This window comes from Haliotis rubra, unplaced genomic scaffold, assembly GCF_003918875.1.
Source record: "Haliotis rubra isolate DU_JTF1 unplaced genomic scaffold, ASM391887v1 Scf1138, whole genome shotgun sequence".
In the NCBI taxonomy this organism is placed as follows: Eukaryota; Metazoa; Mollusca; class Gastropoda; order Lepetellida; family Haliotidae; genus Haliotis; species Haliotis rubra.
In genome coordinates, this window is record NW_025765046.1 from 35,219 (window position 1) to 57,490 (window position 22,272).

At 37.5% G+C, this 22,272-nt stretch overlaps 1 protein-coding gene across 5 annotated transcripts in view; it reads right to left on the bottom strand.

Annotated features, from left to right (window-relative positions):
• LOC124292435 (calpain-3-like) overlaps window positions 1-22,272 on the bottom strand; it is a 76,800-nt gene that overhangs the window by 27,508 nt on the left and 27,020 nt on the right. Inside the window, exon 1 of one of the 5 annotated variants that reach the window (XM_046729540.1) lies at window positions 4,412-4,486. The exons of the other annotated variants lie outside the window; for them this stretch is intronic. The gene's annotated coding sequence lies outside the window, so the exon portion shown is untranslated. Of the gene's footprint in view, window positions 1-4,411; window positions 4,487-22,272 lie in introns of those variants that run through there. 5 annotated transcript variants of the gene reach the window in all.

A 22,272-nucleotide genomic window follows, 5' to 3' on the forward strand; every position in this document is an offset into this window, starting at 1 on the left:
CATCACCATTGAAAGAATGCACGCTGGAGATTACCAATTTTCTGTTGCAAAGCGTCTGAATGTTAGTCTGAGCACGATATCACTTCTGCAGATCGTTACAACCAAACAGGTATAACAAATGACCGTCCCCGTACAGGCAGACCTCGAGTCACTACTGCAGCCCAAGATCGGTACATCCGGGTACTGCACTTGCGTGATCGTACTGCCAAGGGTGAGAACACAGCAGCCAGGGTACCTGGACTTCGGAGGATATCCGGTCAAACGAGTACGAGAGAGTTTAGACTGAGAGCCAGGAGACCTGACGTCGGGACCATGGTACGTGGTCACCATCGCGCTCAACGTCTAAAATTATCCACTTGGTTATTTAGACATTACCTTCTTCTAATCTGATGTAAAAAATCATGTACTAAAGCATATTTGTGGACGAGTTATACATGTTTGAAAATACATTTTCGCAACAGATTTCTGGGTTATGGGTTTCTTTTTTGGAATAGTATATTTAAGATAAAACGAATGAAGATGTTAATTCCACCATTATTGTTTGGGGTTAATGTTTACCAATAGTTGCTTTTATTAAATTACCAAACCATCAAAACAGATATACAGTCGCAACGTACTAACTATTGGGTAAATTTCAGTTACTGATCAATATAACTGGTTAATCTATGAAATAATGTTATGAAATCGAAGCTACAAATAAAGTGAATGAAATACACATTTAATGATCCCTCAAACTCATTACCGGATTATAACTTGAAACTATTCCAGAGTTATATTCTTTAACAGCCATGCTACAAAACAGATGTTTAAATGGTGCTTTTTTAACATCATAGATAACCATTAAGGATTTTAGTATTCATAATGAGAATATATAAATCTTTAAGTTGACCCTGCACCCTTGATATGATTTTGATGGGTACTCCATTTTCCATAAAAACCTTTAAACTCACACACTTACATTTAAATATTGTTCATAAACGTATATAAGTTCAAGTGAGTGGAACGTGAAACTTCGGAATAGTGGGATTGTGTTTCATTTTATCTTTAAGCAAATATTTATTTCACTTTGTAATTGGCAAATGAGTCCTGTATTTAGACTTATTATATCTAAAAATATTATTGCAATTCCCCATTGCATTCAAGGACAATGATCCGCTATTCCTAAATGAAGAAATTGATTTACACTGAATAGACGTATTATATTTTTTTTACTTTAACATATTATTTAGATATATACATTTCGAAATAAAACACGAACAACTGAAATTCATTTTCATCAAAATTGTATTTGTAGGATGTCAACAGCTTTAGTTAATTTATGAAATACTGCAATGTGCGAGTCTTGTTACTATCAGAATTACTCAGAAATAGCATTAACGTACTGTTTGAAGTGCTTGTAGCGTTAATATGCCATCTTCAAATATTTCTACAGGGCCACAAGTGGGTCATGAATAGACCTGACAATGTTAGTTGCATGGGTGAATAGATGCTTGCAACACTCGTGCAAATATGTTAATCTGTCAGATCCTTCAACAGTATAGCAGTTGAAACGACAGCAGTATTAATAGTGAAAACGATGTATTGGCTGGGGCATGAGCGAACAAGACGAAATAAACTATTACAATGGAGGCACAGAGGTGGGCCATAACTGAAGAAATTACCATCGGTTTGCCACTGTTACCTGTATATACAGTACAACCAGAAATTATTGAGAATTTAAAGATTGTAATTTTGAAAAAAAATTTCACTCATTACTCACGTATTAAATATGAATATTAGCAGATCATAACTCCAGATTCAAAGACAGGTGAACAGTAAGTATAGTGTCAAGTCACCATAAGCAGCAATGCAGGCTTCAATGCGGCGGGACATACTACTGATCAAAGAAGTTAAAAAGTCGTAGTCCAAGCTGTCCCAATATTGGACCGCGTCTTCTTTCATTTCAGCAATTTTTGTCAGATGTTTCTTATTGACACTTTCCTTCATAAGTCCCCAAACATTTTCTACTGGATTTAGGTCAGGGCTATAGCTTGGCCAATCTAATAATGTCATATTTTGGGTCCGAAACCAGGCCTGTGTATGATTTGAACGACGTGTTGGGTTGTTGTCCTGCTGGAAAATCTAAAAATGTCCATAGAACAAGTGAACAGATGGAAGTAAATGTCGGTCGAGAATATCTGTGTACCGCTCACTGTTCATATTCCTTTCAAATACACAGAGGGGGTTGCCCCTAACACAGATATGCCACCTCACACGTTAAATTTCGGACAGTACTTTGGGCGCTGATACAAAGGTTTTACAATTTGTTTGGTCCAGAATTTCAGTGTATTAGGAAACAGCCACACAGAACTTTCGACTGAGAAAATCACATTGCCCCAGTTAAAATTTGTATGCTGCAAGGACCAGTTCAACCTTCGCTCCTTTTGTTCCATCCTCGATAATCTCCAGGGTATGAGTTACGATCACTCTCCACTATACCCTGGATGCATCCACGGCTTGGTCCGAAAAGTTTATTACCTCCCTTTGCTGGCTTTTTATCCAATCAGGTGTCTACGCTGGGAAGTTGAGCGAACCAATCACAACTCACTTTCGCTCCTTAATTTATCTAACCGTTTAACCTTGGCAACACAATTAATGCACAGGTACTCTGAAAGAGGTAGAAGGAGTTCTTTCTTATATTTTTTTAAAGTTTCAGATCTGTCAATTTGTCTGTATTATTTGCCCCAAATTCTGAGTGACACTGCGAACAAACCTTGGCGACTGGGATCGCTATCTTTGTTGCAACTGGCAAGTTCGGATGTAACGGCGGCTTCGCTGATTGGCTACTGTGAGAATGCGGAGCCAGCAAAGGGAGGTAATAAAATTTTCGGGCCAAGCCGTGGATGCATCCAGGGTATAGTGGAGAATGATTATCGAGGATGCTTTTGTTCAGGTTTCATGATCGTTGATGGAATTCCTCGACTTTTCTGCCAACCCACTGCATGCAGGTCAGTTCTAATTGTCTCCTTACAGACAGCCACAGTTCCTCTATCAATTATAACCAGCCTTAACTCCTTCGTTTGTTTTTAGAAACAAGAATACCATGCCGCCTCCTGTCACCGACAGTCGATTTTCTGGGCCTACCTGCGCCTCTCTGGTGCTCAATGCCATATCCATTGCAATATTTTTCAAAACACGATAAACAGTGGACAAAGGGATGCCTGTTCTAATTGAAATCACTTTAGCTGATCTGATGTCTTTGTTATAATACTCTAAAATCAACTTCCTCTTCTCTAAATCATCCATACTGAGGATCACTGAAAATGTCGTCTGCTAGCAAGTAAACAAAGGGGGATAACTCTTCACAAACTAATGAAATTGATTCTCTCTTGAATGAAACCAAGCACTTGATAGCTGGTCAAGGTTGTTTATACTAGAAATCCAATTAAACATATTACTAAAATTCTCAATAATTTCTGGTCATACTTTACAAATAATCTAACGGTTTTTATTCGCAGTTAATGGCGTATTGAAATGTTGTCAATCAAGTATCTCACTGGCATTTATCATGGTTCTCATATCATGAAATTGTTCTACATATTAACGTCTTTATTATAAGGAACTCAACATTTCGGATTATAATATTACTCCTTCATCAGGTCAGTTCAAGCTAGTGTGCTTTTATGTAGGGAAGCCAGTAATTTAGAACTGATAAGTAATAATAACTAATTGGTAATGGACAAAATGAAGGCCAAGTAATTCACACTTATTGTCATGTTTTCGATTTTGACATCCATACGTTGTCCCTGTCTTGTCAGTGTTGGAATGTTCAGTAGTATCTACAAGTAGTATCTACCAGAAGTGGTCTAAAATGGTTCAGGCAATGAGAAATATCAACTAAAAGTAACCATAACATGCTGCACTTAAGTATGGTTTTACACCGCATTTAGCAATATTTCAGCAATATGTGGGAATATATGACACATGTGGGAATCGAACCCAGGTCTTTAGAGTGACGAGGGGACGCATTAACCATTAGCCTACCCCGCCTCACCGTTGGGTAAATGTTACAATATGAATTTTCGAATACTGAAGAAAGTACTATTCGTTCCAAATATTAAATATGTAGATTCTGATGCAGATTACTATTGAAATAGAATAGTTAATTATCACGGACTGGGATTTGCAATATTTTCATTTAAACACTTCGAAAACGGAACTAGTGCAACTGACTTCAGCAGAAACGTTAACATGTCATTTTCACGTCATAATGCGATGAATATTTTCAGTAAAATTTAAAACTTGAAAGGGTCTGCAGCAATGCTCGATCCTGCACTATTGTTACATGTATTATAGACGACGGTGGCATGCGACTTGATAAATAATAATAATATTGTCAGTTCAAAATAATTTAACATTTGTTCGCTCTCACCTTCGTTCCAACGGCAGTAATGCGTAGAACAATGTTGACGATGCCCAAGTGCGTAGAACGATTGACAACTTTCTCTTTCACAGGAATTTCTTGGAAAACTATTTATAGCTTATGACTCATTTGGTCGTTACGTGCTAGTCGTTGGTATTGATTACCACCCGTAACGACACTACAATAGCAACTGTAAGGATCAATAGCTGCAAGCGACACTAATACAGATATGAGATTCATTACTTTTTTCTCTTTCAGTTATTTCAACTAAATTATATAACGGCAGCAGTACTGTTAAACAATGTATTGGCCAGGACATGGGCAAGCAGGACGAAATAAACTATTACAATGGATGCCCAGTGAGGGGAAATAACTGAAGAACACAGAATTACCAGCAGTTTGCCACTGTTGCATACCTATAACAAATCACCTGTAGGTTGTTAGTGGTAACTAAATGCATATTGAAATGCTTGCCAATCAAGTAACTGTATGTTTCTCTTAACATGGAGGATTTCTGCAAATTAACTTCTCTATCATCAGGAACACAGTGTTTTGGATTATAGTATTACCCCTTCATCAGATCAATGAAAGCCGGGATGTTTGTATGTATATGTGAGGACAACAAAAGTAGTAAGATACCCAAGCCATGCCCTGAAGGGAAGCTAGGAGTAAATTAGAACCCGGGTCAACTGGCGCTTTAACCACTAGGTTACCCAACCGCCCAAAAATATTATTACTAATTTTATATGTAAAGAAAAGCAGAATGTCATTTATGTACATACATGTGCAGTGCTACATACTGTCGTCCGGACAGTTGCCTCTTAGAGACCCTCTGGTATTTAACTGAAATGAGCAGGAGAGGCCTGGTGTCACAGGCACTAGGTGGGATATAGTTTTTAACAGGGAGTATAGGCATGTTTGTATATTCCCAGAGTGCTTTTTTTATCTAAATCTTCACAGTGCTGTCATAATAAATGAAATAACACCAGCTCATTATCATAGCCATCAGCACAGCCATGTGCAGGTCAACTGCGAGTAATTAACCTTAGAGTATGTATGGCCGGTTGGTCATGGAAGTTTTAATATTGTGGATGAGGTACAGGATACTGCAGGCTGACCATACATGTTCCGGGATATGATACAGGGCTGCCAGACAGTGTGTGGTCAGGGGCGTAGGATCGGGGAGGGGCTTGGCTTAGCCCCCCCCACCCCTTGCATTTTTTAAAACAAGACCATATCTACCTTACCATAGCTACAATTTCATTTTGATTTTCAATACTCTTCATAAAATTAGCCCCCCTCCCCCTCCCGAAAAACCGTTCCTACGCCCCTGGTGTTATATATACGTTGATGTCTTGCAACATTCGCCAGTACTTGACTTCTGCAGCAACTCAAGCCCTTGTTCGAGCTCTAGTAACATCCAGGCTCGACTATTGTAACAGTGTTCTTTCTGGCATCAACTCCAATCTGATTGATAAACTGCAGAGGATTCAAAACACCTCTGCCCGCATTATCAGTAGAACTTCTAAACGTGTCCACATCACTCCTGTCCTTAAAGAACTCCACTGGCTTCCAGTCAAGGCAAGAATCGATTTCAAAATTCTCTCCCTGACGTACAAATGTCTCCATGGCTTGGCCCCTTCCTACCTCTCTGACCTGCTTCACCTATATGTACCTGCCCGCAGTCTCCGTTCCAACTCTCAGAATCTTCTTGTGATACCCTCCTACAAACTGAAATCTTTCGGACACCGCAGCTTCTCCTACACAGCACCGGCCCTCTGGAATGTTCTTCCATATGACATCAAAGACTCTGACAGTTTTGATAGTTTTAAAGCAAAACTGAAAACCCACCTTTTCTCAGTATACTTCTCATAACTTCACCCATCTTCATCTTTGTAGCGCTTTGAGCATACCCAAGGGCGTGGAAAAGGCGCATTATAAATGTGCATTATTATTATTATTATTATTATTATTATTATGTCTTGTTGTAAGAGGACTTGACCCTCGGACAGCGGTTACACTGGTGGGCTGATGATCGTCTCTCTTATGCTGTCTGGCCGTTGCTGTACTAAAATGTAATTGCATATTTAGGCGCCGCATAAATTCTATCCCTTACATACGTGTCTGTTTGTCGACAGATAAAAGACAACTTACATGAAGGGTTTTATTGTTCTTACACTAGGTGCAGAACATACCAAGCCGACTATCAAGGGTGAGTGGATGTGTGAGTATAGCTTTACGCCGTTTTTAGCAATATTGCAGCAATATCACGGCGTAGAACGCTAAGCGCTGAGGTGAATGGATTCGGCTCATTCCCACTTACCCAACTTACTGGGGGGATTAAAAGAGATTAACAGCTACGGGTCAGTGATTTTGCATAGTGAATTTGTTAGATTTGTTTAGATTTGAGGTGCTAAATTTCAAAATGGGGTATATATAGATTTTTATTAAAAAAAGATATTTTTCAAAAGCCAGTGTTTCTTTTGAAATGTTGATAATAAACTCCCTTAGAACTGGAACGTTTATGTTTTTGCCATTGTTGAATAAACTGATCTGTTAGAATTTGCTTTGCTTTTGAAACTAGAGACTTTGTAGACTATGCCGTGGGATTTACCAATATTTCAGATAAGCCGATTCTGTCTAATAATTCTGGAATATAACCAAGGGTATGCCGTAGGGTGTTGTTCATAACCATGCCTAATATACTGGTATAAAACATGTGATAGTTTGGTCGTCTCAGTAGATGCGAGTTTATGCCAAAAAGACATATACGAGCATAGATTCTGATATTTAATGGGACTCGGCCAAATGCTCCAAAAACCATAAAGCTTTGGGTGGATTTTCTGAGACTGGAGGCGTTTGTTTGAAACTTTAAATGAACACTTTCAATAATTTCTAATTTCTTTTACTCCCATATTTCGGATCCGTATGTAAGGATTGATGATATCATAACATCAAAAGCTGACATGAGACAATCAAGTGGTACATTTACATTTCGTGCTTTCTTCAATAGACAGTACATCGCTTATGTGGGATATCCTACAACTCCTTCAATACTGGTAACCATTCTTTTATTTCTATGAATTCTATTCCTAAATAGACAAAGCTATCAACAATATCTAATTTTCTGTTTCCATATTTAAATTCTAATCTTGATGTTTTAGCCGGCCCAGCACCGAAAACAACGACTTTTGTTTCCTATATATTGACGTTTTATTTCCAATTTCCGCAATAATCTTACAATGAGTCTAGCGAGTTTTGTAGATTTTCTTTTGTTTTTCCAGAAAGAACAGTATCATCAGTATATGATAGTACTAAAAGTTGTAAGAACACTTGTACTTCATTTCCAATGAACATATCCAATTTAACTCCATCGCAGCCGCGTTCATACAAGTGGTTTTCTAGATAATTTATAAAGATTAAGAATAAGAGTGGGGACGAATTTTCTCCCTGGCGAACACCTTTTTCACAAGCAAAATAACAAGAGTGAGTTTAGTTTTACGCCGCTTTTAGCAATATTACAGCAATATCACGGCTGGGGACACCAGAAATGGGCTTAACACATTGTGCCCATGTGGGGAATCGAACCCGGGTCTTCGACGTGACGAGCCAACGCTTTAACCACTAGGCTACCCCACCACCCCATCAATTGTACAATTGATTTAATGTTATCATACATGTTTGTGATGAGCGTAAAGAACTTACCATGAATTCCAATCTTCTGTATCTTCGTCCACAGACTGATTCTCCAAACAATGTCAAATGCTCTCGTGAAATCAATAAAGGCGCAGAAGAGTTTTTTTTCTTTTGAGTCGACATTACATTAGCAAGGATATGTAAAACAAAGATGTTATCTATGGTTGAATTTTTTTTCTGAAACCCGCTTGTGCAGGGGTAACTAAATTGTTCATCTCTAGAAATTCCTAAAGTCTAGCATTTAAATACATGGTATTAACTTTCCTATACAACTCAAGATTGTTATTGGTCTGTATGAATTGGGGTCATTTTGATCGCCTTTATTTTTAAGAACGGGTTTTATAATATCGATTAGCCACGATTCGGGAAGCATGTTTAGCATCAACATGGTCAGTATCATTGTAATCAACATCAATATGTTCAACATCAGCATGTTTAGCATCAACATTATTAGTATCATTATGATCAACATCAATATATCCAACATCAGCATGTTTAGCATCAACATTATTGTATCATTGTGATCAATATCAATATATTCAACATCAGCATGTTTAGCATCAACATTATTAGTATCATTGTGATCAATATCAATATATTCAACATCAGCATGTTTAGTATCAACATTATTAGTATCATTGTGATCAACATCAATATATTCAACATCAATGTTTAGCATCAACATTATTAGTATCATTGTAATCAACATCAATATATTCAACATCAGCATGTTTAGCATCAACATTATTAGTATCATTATGATCAACATCAATATATCCAACATCAGCATGTTTAGCATCAACATTATTAGTATCATTGTGATCAATATCAATATATTCAACATCAGCATGTTTAGCATCAACATTATTAGTATCATTGTGATCAACATCACAATGTTCAACATCAGCATGTTTAGCATCAACATTATTAGTATCATTGTGATCAACATCACTATGTTCAACATCAGCATGTTTAGCATCAACATTATTAGTATCATTATGATCAACATCAATATATTCAACATCAATGTTTATCATCAACATTATTAGTATCATTGTGATCAACTTCAATATGTTCAACATCAGCATGTTTAGCATCAACATTATTAGTATCATTATGATCAACATCAATATGTTCAACATCAGCATGTTTAGCATCAACATTATTAGTATCATTGTGATCAACATCAATATATTCAACATCAGCATGTTTAGCATCAACATTATTAGTATCATTATGATCAACATCAATATGTTCAACATCAGCATGTTTAGCATCAACAATATTAGTATCATTATGATCAACATCAATATATTCAACATCAGCATGTTTAGCATCAACATTATTAGTATCATTGTGATCAACATCAATATATTCAACATCAGCATGTTTAGCATCAACATTATTAGTATCATTATGATCAACATCAATATGTTCAACATCAGCATGTTTAGCATCAACCTGATCAGCATCATTGTGATCAACATCAATATGTTCAACATCAGCATGTTTAGCATCAACAATATTAGTATCATTATGATCAACATCAATATATTCAACATCAGCATGTTTAGCATCAACATTATTAGTATCATTGTGATCAACATCAATATATTCAACATCAGCATGTTTAGCATCAACATTATTAGTATCATTATGATCAACATCAATATGTTCAACATCAGCATGTTTAGCATCAACCTGATCAGCATCATTGTGATCAACATCAATATGTTCAACATCAGCATGTTTAGCATCAACATTATTAGTATCATTGTGATCAATATCAATATATTCAACATCAGCATGTTTAGCATCAACATTATAAGTATCATTGTAATCAACATCAATATGTTCAACATCAGCATGTTTAGCATCAACATTATTAGTATCATTATGATCAACATCAATATGTTCAACATCAGCATGTTTAGCATCAATATGGTCAATATCATTGTGATCAACCTCAATATATTCAACATCAGCATGTTTAGCATCAACATTATTAGTATCATTATGATCAACATCAATATGTTCAACATCAGCATGTATAACATCAACATGGTCAGTATCATTGTGATCAACCTCAATATATTCAACATCAGCATCTTTAGCATCAACATTATCAGTATCATTGTGATCAACATCAATATATTCAACATCAGCATGTTTAGCATCAACATGGTCAGTATCATTGTGATCAACATCAATATGTTCAACATCAGCATCTTTAGCATCAACCTGATCAGTATCATTGTGATCAACATCAATATGTTCAGCATCAGCATGTTTAGCATCAACATGGTCAGTATCATTGTGATCAACATCAATATATTCAACATCAGCATGTTTAGCATCAACATGGTCAGTATCATTGTGATCAATATCAATATGTTCAACATCAGCATGTTTAGCATCAACATGGTCAGTATCATTGTGATCAACATCAATATGTTCAACATCAGCATGTTTAGCATCAACATGGTCAGTATCATTGTGATCAACATCAATATGTTCAGCATCAGCATGTTTAGCATCAACATTATTAGTATCATTATGATCAACATCAATATGTTCAACATCAGCATGTTTAGCATCAATATGGTCAATATCATTGTGATTAACATCAATATGTTCAGCATCAGCATGTTTAGCATCAACATTATCAGTATCATTGTGATCAATATCAATATGTTCAACATCAGCATGTTTAGCATCAACATGGTCAGTATCATTGTGATCAATATCAATATGATCAACATCAGCCAGTTTAGCATCAACATTATCAGTATCATTGTGATCAACATCAATATATTCAACATCAGCATGGTTAGCATCAACCTGATCAGCATCATTGTGATCAACATCAATATGTTCAACATCAGCATGTTTAGCATCAACATGATTAGTATCATTGTGATCAATATCAATATATTCAACATCAGCATGTTTAGCATCAACCTGATCAGCATCATTGTGATCAACGTCAATATGTTCAACATCAGCATGTTTAGCATCAACATTATCAGTATCATTGTGATCAACATCAATATATTCAACATCAGCATCTTTAGCATCAACCTGATCAGCATCATTGTGATCAACATCAATATGTTCAACATCAGCATGTTTAGCATCAACATGGTCAGCATCATTGTGATCAACGTCAATATGTTCAACATCAGCATGTTTAGCATCAACATTATCAGTATCATTGTGATCAACATCAATATGTTCAACATCAGCATGTTTAGCATCAACATTATCAGTATCATTGTGATCAACATCAATATGTTCAGCATCAGCATGTTTAGCATCAACATTATCAGTATCATTGTGATCAACATCAATATGTTCAACATCAGCATGTTTAGCATCAACATTATCAGTATCATTGTGATCAATATCAATATGATCAACATCAGCAAGTTTAGCATCAACATTATCAGTATCATTGTGATCAACATCAATATGTTCAACATCAGCATGTTTAGCATCAACATGGTCAGTATCATTGTGATCAATATCAATATGTTCAACATCAGCATGTTTAGCATCAACATGGTCAGTATCATTGTGATCAATATCAATATGATCAACATCAGCAAGTTTAGCATCAACATTATCAGTATCATTGTGATCAACATCAATATATTCAACATCAGCATGGTTAGCATCAAGCTGATCAGCATCATTGTGATCAATATCAATATGTTCAACATCAGCATCTTTAGCATCAACATTATCAGTATCATTGTGATCAATATCAATATGTTCAACATCAGCATGTTTAGCATCAACATGGTCAGTATCATTGTGATCAATATCAATATGTTCAGCATCAGCATGTTTAGCATCAACATTATTAGTATCATTATGATCAACATCAATATGTTCAACATCAGCATGTTTAGCATCAACCTGATCAGCATCATTGTGATCAACATCAATATGTTCAACATCAGCATGTTTAGCATCAACATTATTAGTATCATTGTGATCAACATCAATATATTCAACATCAGCATGTTTAGCATCAATATTATAAGTATCATTGTAATCAACATCAATATGTTCAACATCAGCATGTTTAGCATCAACATTATTAGTATCATTATGATCAACATCAATATGTTCAACATCAGCATGTTTAGCATCAATATGGTCAATATCATTGTGATCAACCTCAATATATTCAACATCAGCATGTTTAGCATCAACATTATTAGTATCATTATGATCAACATCAATATGTTCAACATCAGCATGTATAACATCAACATGGTCAGTATCATTGTGATCAACCTCAATATATTCAACATCAGCATCTTTAGCATCAACATTATCAGTATCATTGTGATCAACATCAATATATTCAACATCAGCATGTTTAGCATCAACATGGTCAGTATCATTGTGATCAACATCAATATGTTCAACATCAGCATCTTTAGCATCAACCTGATCAGTATCATTGTGATCAACATCAATATGTTCAGCATCAGCATGTTTAGCATCAACATGGTCAGTATCATTGTGATCAACATCAATATATTCAACATCAGCATGTTTAGCATCAACATGGTCAGTATCATTGTGATCAATATCAATATGTTCAACATCAGCATGTTTAGCATCAACATGGTCAGTATCATTGTGATCAACATCAATATGTTCAACATCAGCATGTTTAGCATCAACATGGTCAGTATCATTGTGATCAACATCAATATGTTCAGCATCAGCATGTTTAGCATCAACATTATTAGTATCATTATGATCAACATCAATATGTTCAACATCAGCATGTTTAGCATCAATATGGTCAATATCATTGTGATCAACATCAATATGTTCAGCATCAGCATGTTTAGCATCAACATTATCAGTATCATTGTGATCAATATCAATATGTTCAACATCAGCATGTTTAGCATCAACATGGTCAGTATCATTGTGATCAATATCAATATGATCAACATCAGCATGTTTAGCATCAACATTATCAGTATCATTGTGATCAACATCAATATATTCAACATCAGCATGGTTAGCATCAACCTGATCAGCATCATTGTGATCAACATCAATATGTTCAACATCAGCATGTTTAGCATCAACATGATTAGTATCATTGTGATCAATATCAATATATTCAACATCAGCATGTTTAGCATCAACCTGATCAGCATCATTGTGATCAACGTCAATATGTTCAACATCAGCATGTTTAGCATCAACATTATCAGTATCATTGTGATCAACATCAATATATTCAACATCAGCATCTTTAGCATCAACCTGATCAGCATCATTATGATCAAAATCAATATGTTCAACATCAGCATGTTTAGCATCAACATTATCAGCATCATTGTGATCAACATCAATATGTTCAACATCAGCATGTTTAGCATCAACATTATCAGTATCATTGTGATCAACATCAATATGTTCAACATCAGCATGTTTAGCATCAACATTATCAGTATCATTGTGATCAACATCAATATGTTCAGCATCAGCATGTTTAGCATCAACATTATCAGTATCATTGTGATCAACATCAATATGTTCAGCATCAGCATGTTTAGCATCAACATGGTCAGTATCATTGTGATCAACATCAATATGTTCAACATCAGCATGTTTAGCATCAACATGGTCAGTATCATTGTGATCAATATCAATATGATCAACATCAGCAAGTTTAGCATCAACATTATCAGTATCATTGTGATCAACATCAATATATTCAACATCAGCATGGTTAGCATCAAGCTGATCAGCATCATTGTGATCAACATCAATATGTTCAACATCAGCATCTTTAGCATCAACATTATCAGTATCATTGTGATCAACATCAATATGTTCAACATCAGCATGTTTAGCATCAACATGGTCAGTATCATTGTGATCAACATCAATATATTCAACATCAGCATGTTTAGCATCAACATTATCAGTATCATTGTGATCAACATCAATATATTCAACATCAGCATGTTTAGCATCAACCTGATCAGCATCATTGTGATCAACATCAATATGTTCAGCATCAGCATGTTTAGCATCAACATGGTCAGTATCATTGTGATCAATATCAATATATTCAACATCAGCATGTTTAGCATCAACATTATCAGTATCATTGTGATCAACATCAATATGTTCAACATCAGCATGTTTAGCATCAACCTGATCAGCATCATTGTGATCAACATCAATATGTTCAACATCAGCATGTTTAGCATCAACATTATCAGTATCATTGTGATCAACATCAATATATTCAACATCAGCATGTTTAGCATCAACCATTATCAGTATCATTGTGATCAACATCAATATGTTCAACATCAGCATGTTTAGCATCAACATGGTCAGTATCATTGTGATCAATATTGTGGTCATTAATAGCATTGTGTGTTTCTCTGATTTGATATGTGTGATCACTGAAAACAGGGTTTACATCTTTTAAATGGATGTGATGTTTAACAACAGTTTGTGACGTTGGTTTGAAACAGTTTGTAATAATGTATCTGTAAAGTTTCAGTTTAAGGCACCAATACTGTTTTTTTCTTAAATCAGCTTTTTCTTCAGGAAATTGTTCAACAATATGCTTAGGTTTTCCTTTCAGTTCACGTCCATACTTTTTCACACCATCCCTTTCCTTTGTCACAAGGAATTTAGCGATGACAAGTCGGGCTCGTACAACATCTCCCTGGAAACGTGGGGTACGTTCTGGACCTATTCTATGAACACGTGTAAATTGTATTTCTTCAGATTGTTCATATTTCAGTTCAGTTTTGATGAAGTTTCTCAATACCTGTTCAGGTGTGTCTGTTATGGGAATGAACTCAGGAATATTTGTGAAAATGAGGTTGTCCCTCATTGAGCGGCATCGCTGATCAATGATGGCTTCTCGGAGACTGAGATTTTCGGTAGACATTTCTTGCATATGTTCATTTACAGTTTTCAGGTCTTTCGCTATGGTTATCTTGTCAGATTTAAGATCATCATAGCTGTCATTGATAAACCTGACACTCTCCTCTAAAGCACTCACCCTTTCTTTCACATTCTCTAGGGATTCTATTTTCAGCTCCAGTGTGGCAATGTTACTCTTAATATCTTTTACAACTGTGTCTAGTTTCTTGTCGATAATCTCTAGTTTGGCTCGGATGGCTGCTGTTGTTGTATCGGGACTAGGACTGACTGACTGACTGAGTTTGGTTTTACGACGCTTTTAGCAATATTCCAACAACATCACGGCGGGGGACACCAGAAATGGGCTTCACACATTGTACCCATGTGGGGATTCGAACCCGGGTCTTCGGAGTGACGAGCCAACGCTTTTTTCACTAGGCTACCCCACCGCCCCATCGGGACTAGGAGGGAGGGGTTGACTGAGAGGGTGGCAAGGAAATGGTACCTGGTGGGTTGTATACTGTGCTGGTGGAGTTGCATATCCTGGGTGTTGTGCAAGACAGCTTGCAAGGAATCTCCGGCCAGGTGGGCTATACTCCCGGGTGTTGTTAGTATTGTTGTTGAGGTGGCCATTCCTGACGTGTCACCTGAGTTCGTGGCGGGGGTTGGGCTGGTGACTTTTGCTGCCGTTTTCTGCTCTTTTTATCACTATCTTGTGTGATGAACTTCTTCCTCATGCTAGAATTGGTATGATAAGGTTTTACAATTTTCCTTTTTTCTGATTAAAACTAGAATTTGAAGTAAAAATATCTCAGAGAATTCGACACGTCTCGCCATCGTGACACATGCGCAATACGCCTGCTTTGGTTGTGACATAACTTCACCCAAAACCCAGGCTAATCAGAGCAAACTCATGACCATCGGTTAACATATTTCACAAGATAAACTGATAATCATACCACTTGCTAACAACTGTATTTGATCCAAGTGAACTAAATTCATATCCTTTGCTACCAATTGAATTTGTAATTGAGTGAACTGCTGGGGATCTCGATCAGCTACAGTAACTTAATAATAATAATAAGTACATTTATAATGCGCCAATCCAGATACAAAATGTATGCTCATAGCGCTACATTAGAGATTCTGACATCATCAGGTTAAGGGACTACTAGAAATGATCAGAGTCTATAGAACTGAGCGAAGAGAAATGTTTTGAGAGACATTTGGAGAGTAGGGATTCCTTTAAGATGATCTGGGAGTTTATTCCAGAGAGTGGTGGCATTGTAAGCAAATGATCTCTGACCAAATCGTCTCACATGTGGGGTTGGAACAGAGAAGAGATATTGTTGGGCAGATCGAAGGACTCTAGATGGGTGGTAGACTTGTGTGAGTTCTGACACGTAGGAAGGTGCTGACTGGTGATAACACTGATAGGCCAGTGCAAGTGCTTAATACTGAACACGTGCATCAACAGGTAGCCAGTGCAGTTTCATCAGTATGGGCGTTATGTGTACAGATTTCTTTGATCGTGTAACTATCCTTGAGGCAGAATTCTGAATGCGCTGAAGCCTGGACATCTGGTCTTTGGTGATATTACATAAAAGACTATTACAGTAGTCCAGCTTGGATAGCACTAAGCTCCTGACAATCATATGGACAGTATGAGTAGACAGCAGGTGCCGGATGCTACCGATGTTCCTGAGATGATAGGACAAGCTCTGCAGGTCATAGTGATGTGCTGATCCATCGACAGGTCATTGTCCAGGATAACTCCAAGATTTCTACCACAGTCAGTGAGAAGAACCTGAGACTGTTCAACACTAAGAGATGAAACATTTGCCTTGTTCCGCTTATCACGTGTACCAGTCAGCATGGCTTATGTTTTGTTTGCGTTTAATTTCAACATGTTTGTGTTCATCCAACACTGAATGTTGCTGGTGCAGATACCCATATGAGAGACCTCAGCCCTCAGTGAGGTTCTGAGGAAGGAATCAAGTAACTGAGTGTCATCAGCGTAGAAATGGTGACCAATATTCATGGATGAGATGAGTTTTCCCAGATCAGAGGTGTAGATGTTAAATAAAACTGGACCTAGAACAGATCCTTGAGGAACACCACATTTCAAAGGAGCCTTGCTGGAGAAAAAACTGGATAACAACCGATTGAAACCTGTCAGTGAGGTAAGATATGAACCAGTCCAAAGCAGCTCCATCTATGCCATAGAATTCTTCGAAGTTCCAATGAGTCTCTCGTGATCAATTGTGTCGAAGGCGGAGGACAAGTCCAACAACACCAATGGGCCCACCTTACCACAGTCGCATATTATAAGTAACTCATTGGAAACTCTCAGAAGTGCCGTTTGAGTACTGCCGCCAGGTCGATAAGCTGATTATCACGATGAGCCTGATGAATAACTCCTGCATAATACTTGTATATACGCTGAATATTTGTGACTTTTCATCGTTTTAGAAGTATTTAAATATAAATGAACGTCTCATGGACATAAATACCATAAAACTACTTGGGACTGCTATGAAAAGTAGTAAAAATACCTGGAATTCGGAAATGTTTGACATAAATAAACAAGTTTAGAGGTGGTGTTAGCGGACTTTGTAAAATGTCAGGATGTGTGCTTAACTTTATATATATGTCGGGCGGTGGGGTAACCTAGTGGTTAAGGCTTTGTTCGTCACGAGAAAGGCCGGGTTCGATTCCCCACATGGGTACAATCTGTGAAGCCAAATCTGGTGTCACCCGCCGTGATATTGCTGGAACATTGCTAAAATCGGCGTATAACCCAACTCACTCACTTACCCCATCAGTCATCTCCCAGTTAGCAATCTCAGTCAACGAAACGACATGATATACTAAAGCATTCCTATTCGTTTATTACATAGTATGTGTTCACTGTGTAAGGGTTCTGGACGTGAGAGTACATAACATTTCGTGATTGCAAATAAATGGTCTGTGACACCTGCTCGACATATATGTCCCGATACAAAGTCTACACGTACCTGCAGAGCAACAGGTCAGTTTTTTTTGCCCCTCTTCTGATTTGAATGCTTGTCATTCAGACGTCTGCACTTTTAAACTATACTCAAAGGCAAAAGTTAGTGTGATCAACACATTTGATTATATGAATGAGAATTTTTAGCTCATTTTAATATCCTTGATAATATATAACCCGAAATGAGTCTTGTAGGTAGTTTTTGTTTTCCATGCGTTTTTCGTGCTTTCGAGAAGTCCGTGAAAATAAGGCCAAAACGTGTTGCTTTAAACTCGAAACCCGAGTTTACCAGCGACGTTATGTTGGGAACTGTGTCCTTGAGGCTGATAGTTTTGGTGAGTGAGCATAACGAGTGCTGGACGTACACCTTTGGTTGTCATCAATGGAAATTTAACGGGTCACAGGTACAGAGACAACATTGTTAATCCAGTCATCATACCGTTTTACCAGTAGAATGGCCATGGAATGATCTTCCAGCAGGACAACGCTTGACCTCACGTCGTCAGGGTGGTTCTGCAGTTCACGATGTCAACGTTCTTCCCAGGCCCGCTAAATGCTCATATCTGTCCGAATCTCGGACGATATGGAGCCCATTTCTGGTGTCCCCGCCGTGATGTTGCTGGAATATTGCTAAAAGCGGCGCAAAACCAAACTCAGTCAGTCAGTCGGACGATATGGAGAGGAGATAGAGACATTGGCGAAAACCCAGGTCACGCTTCAGGAACACCGGCAGGTGCTTCCACAGATATGGAATGCCATTCCACAAGACGTCTTGCATCGTTTGATTGGCTCTGTTCTAAACCTAGTCTGGTGGTTTATTTTTCTTGCGTAATCTATATAAATAACCAGTCTAAAAATTATTATCCGGTTTGGACCAGTTTGCGGGTTTCAGGCGGCATGGCCGACCATTTAGGAATCATCATCATTTTGAGAAATGTGGGAATAACACAGCAACGAGCGAGTATGTATTAAGTCTTTTATTTTGTATTTCATTTAAATCTAGATGCTTAAGTATCAGTTGAGGCATGTTAAGCAATTATAAGTTTGTTATTGTAATCTACGAAGTAGCGCTGTTCAGCTTTCGATCAGGCATAATTCATGTACAGCATTTTATGGCGTATATTGCCTTAGACTTCTATCACAGCATGTCATATGTTTAAGTCCTTTATGATTTAGGTATTGTAGAAACACAGTTAGCAGCACAGCAAAATAACTTAGTTTCCGTTCTTGCGGAAACCTAATGTATACTGGGTAATGTTGGTTTCCGCTAGGTTTCAGTATCCGGAAACAGACAATGAGAGTTTCCGCTCAGTTTAGAAAACTGAAACTAACAAGTGTAGGTTTCGGTCATGTTTCTACAACTGAAACTGTCATTTGGAGTTTCCATTTAGTTTCAGTTCGCTGAAACATTCATTGCAAAAATAACTTAGTGTCCGTACTTGCGCAAACCTAGTGGATGTTAATGGAGGTTTCCCATGGGTTTTCATACCCAGAAATTGACAGAGTTCCCCCTTTAGTTTAGATGGTTCATTCTCACTTACCCACCACCCTAGAGTTATTACAATGGATTAGGAAGGATAAGTGTTCAGGGGCAAGTGATTATACTGCTTACTGTGAAATATGCTCCTGGTGGACGGCACTTATTATCCCTCTCCATGTGGACGGTGTTCATGAACTGTGGTCTTGGAGTTGCAGTTTTTAGAATTTAGTGGACACCTTTTACCATTAGTATATATAATGACGTGTATTGTCGATGATTACGTCTGTCACGATGGCTAACTAACAATTGCATAGACTACCCGCTCCCTGAGAGGACGCACTACCCATTTGACTACGAAAAGACTCTTTTCACAGGACTAATACACTCATGCCAATAATGGTTGTCACCCCCCTCCCCACACCCCCCACACCTCACATCCCCACCCCCCACACCCCCTCTCCAATTAAAAACATTGAAGTGGGTGATAACCATTATTGGCATGAGTATATTATCCACACTGCCCTTTATCGATTTAAACAGGGCATTGCCGGATCAACCAAAGTTGTCCATCGAAAAGAGCACAGTCGAACCAGCATATTACTTTCATTCACACGAGCGGACATTAATGAATTACATCACTCTTGTTAAACGCGTAAGTCGTTAGGTGTAAGTTTGCCAAGCTTTCATGTTCAAGTTGCTCAATTGAAGCGCTCATAAAACAATATGCAGTTTACATGGGGAATATGCCACACGGAGTTGCTTCCCTTTAACTGTTATCTATCTGAAATTAATAGAGCTTGTGTAGCCTATTTTAAGAGTGTATTTCATTATTTAATATTTGCGAAATTGTGTTATTTCCTGACATTGTATTGATCTTTAGGATTGTGGCAGAATATTCAGGATAATACTTGGTTAAGGTATTGTGTGTACGTTAAGGAATATTTGAGGACATATATACTATTGTCAATGTATTTTGTAGTTGCATGTCCAGCTTAGGGTATCATTTTGACAGTTTTGGATATCATATTTAGGCATACTTAGACTAAATGACCTAGTGCAATGGAATGTAATACTTACCATATTCGGGTCTATTTAGACTAATTTGGCCTTTTGTATTTTTACCCTCAGCTTCCTCCACTTCCTCTTACCTACCTTTGGTGCTACATATTAACATCTTGCAAATAAAAAGGGTTCGCTATCCACAATAGGCTCTATGGTGCAGCGCAGGTGTCAAACATGCATCAATGCTACTTTCGGACATACACGCTGTTGACTGAATTTCATTTTTACCGTTCTCTCACTGACCTCATGAGCATGTGTCCGCCATAAAAGTTTAAAATGTGTCATTTGCAATTCTATTGTGGAATGAATTTCTTGCAATATTAAAAAGATCTTATCATAAAAATATCAGTTGTTAATTCACACATATAACTTAAAGTCAATTGCACTAACTTTTGCATTTGAGTATATCAAACCATCTACACCATGTAAGTCAAATGTAACTATGATCGTTCAAGTATGGCTTGTTTGTTTGTTCTTTAAAGTAGCAATCAGCAATATTTAGACTGCATGACGGCGACCTGTGAGTGGTCAGCCCATAAGCAACCATAAGCATTGATCTGTGCAACTGAGATACGATGACATATGTAACCCGAGTCATCTAGCCTCACGACCCGATCCAGTCAATGGCCCTTTGGCGACATTTTAAGTCATGTCACAGCGACAGACATGACATTCGAGTCAGGTAAACGACATGACAAGGATGAAAGTGTGATTGTAACTTCAGAAATTTACCTGTATCAGCTGTTATTTCTGTACCCGAATATTATGTATTATAACCATCGGTTACTCTTGAATGTAAGTGATTGTGGTTTACATATTTTCAGCTTACGAAAAGGAAACCCAACTTGACCAAACCAAGAGTGCGTGTCGCTTAGGTCAACCATCAGACATGTCTTCAGGATTACACAATTCAACTGTCAATGTATCAAATTCTGCAAGGTATTCCCCAACAAAGGCTAAAGCAGCCATGTTTGTTCCCTATGGAGAAAATGGATCTGGAAGCTATGGAGCCACTCTTGGAAAACTACATGCTGGATATTTAGAGCCAATACACTCCAAAGTTTTTAAATTAGCTATGTCCATTCCTTTCCCACAAGGTTCAGTGTTCAACATAGGAGATTATGGCACAGCAGACGGTGGTAGTTCCATGGTCTTTCTTGGGAGACTATTAGAAATCCTTAAAGAACGACACGGCCCTGATACGCAATTTAAAGTTATTCATGAAGATCAAGGTGTAAATGATTTCAACTCAATCTTCCGACGCTTGACAGGAATTACTCCCGAGCCGCCATCCTACCTCCTGGCGATGGACAACGTGTATGCTTTGCTTGTGGAACAGACTTCTACAAACTATGAGTACCTTCTGATTCCATGCATTTCATCATGTGCATGATGTCCGTACACTGGCTGTCTCAACCGCCCACAGTTTATAGGGACTCCATCTATGTTTGTAACGACAGCCTGAGGAAGAAAAGGAAGCTTTGAGGAAACAGGCCCAAATGGACTGGGAGAAGTTCTTGCTGATGAGGAGTAAGAAACTGAAAGAAGGTGGGGTACTTTTTGTTGGTTCGCCTGCTGCTTATATGGATCAAAAGAATGGTCGACTAAGACACTCTGGAGAACTGTTAGTGACTCTGATGACAGACGTATGGAAATCATTTAAGATCTCTGGCAAAATCACAACACATGAGT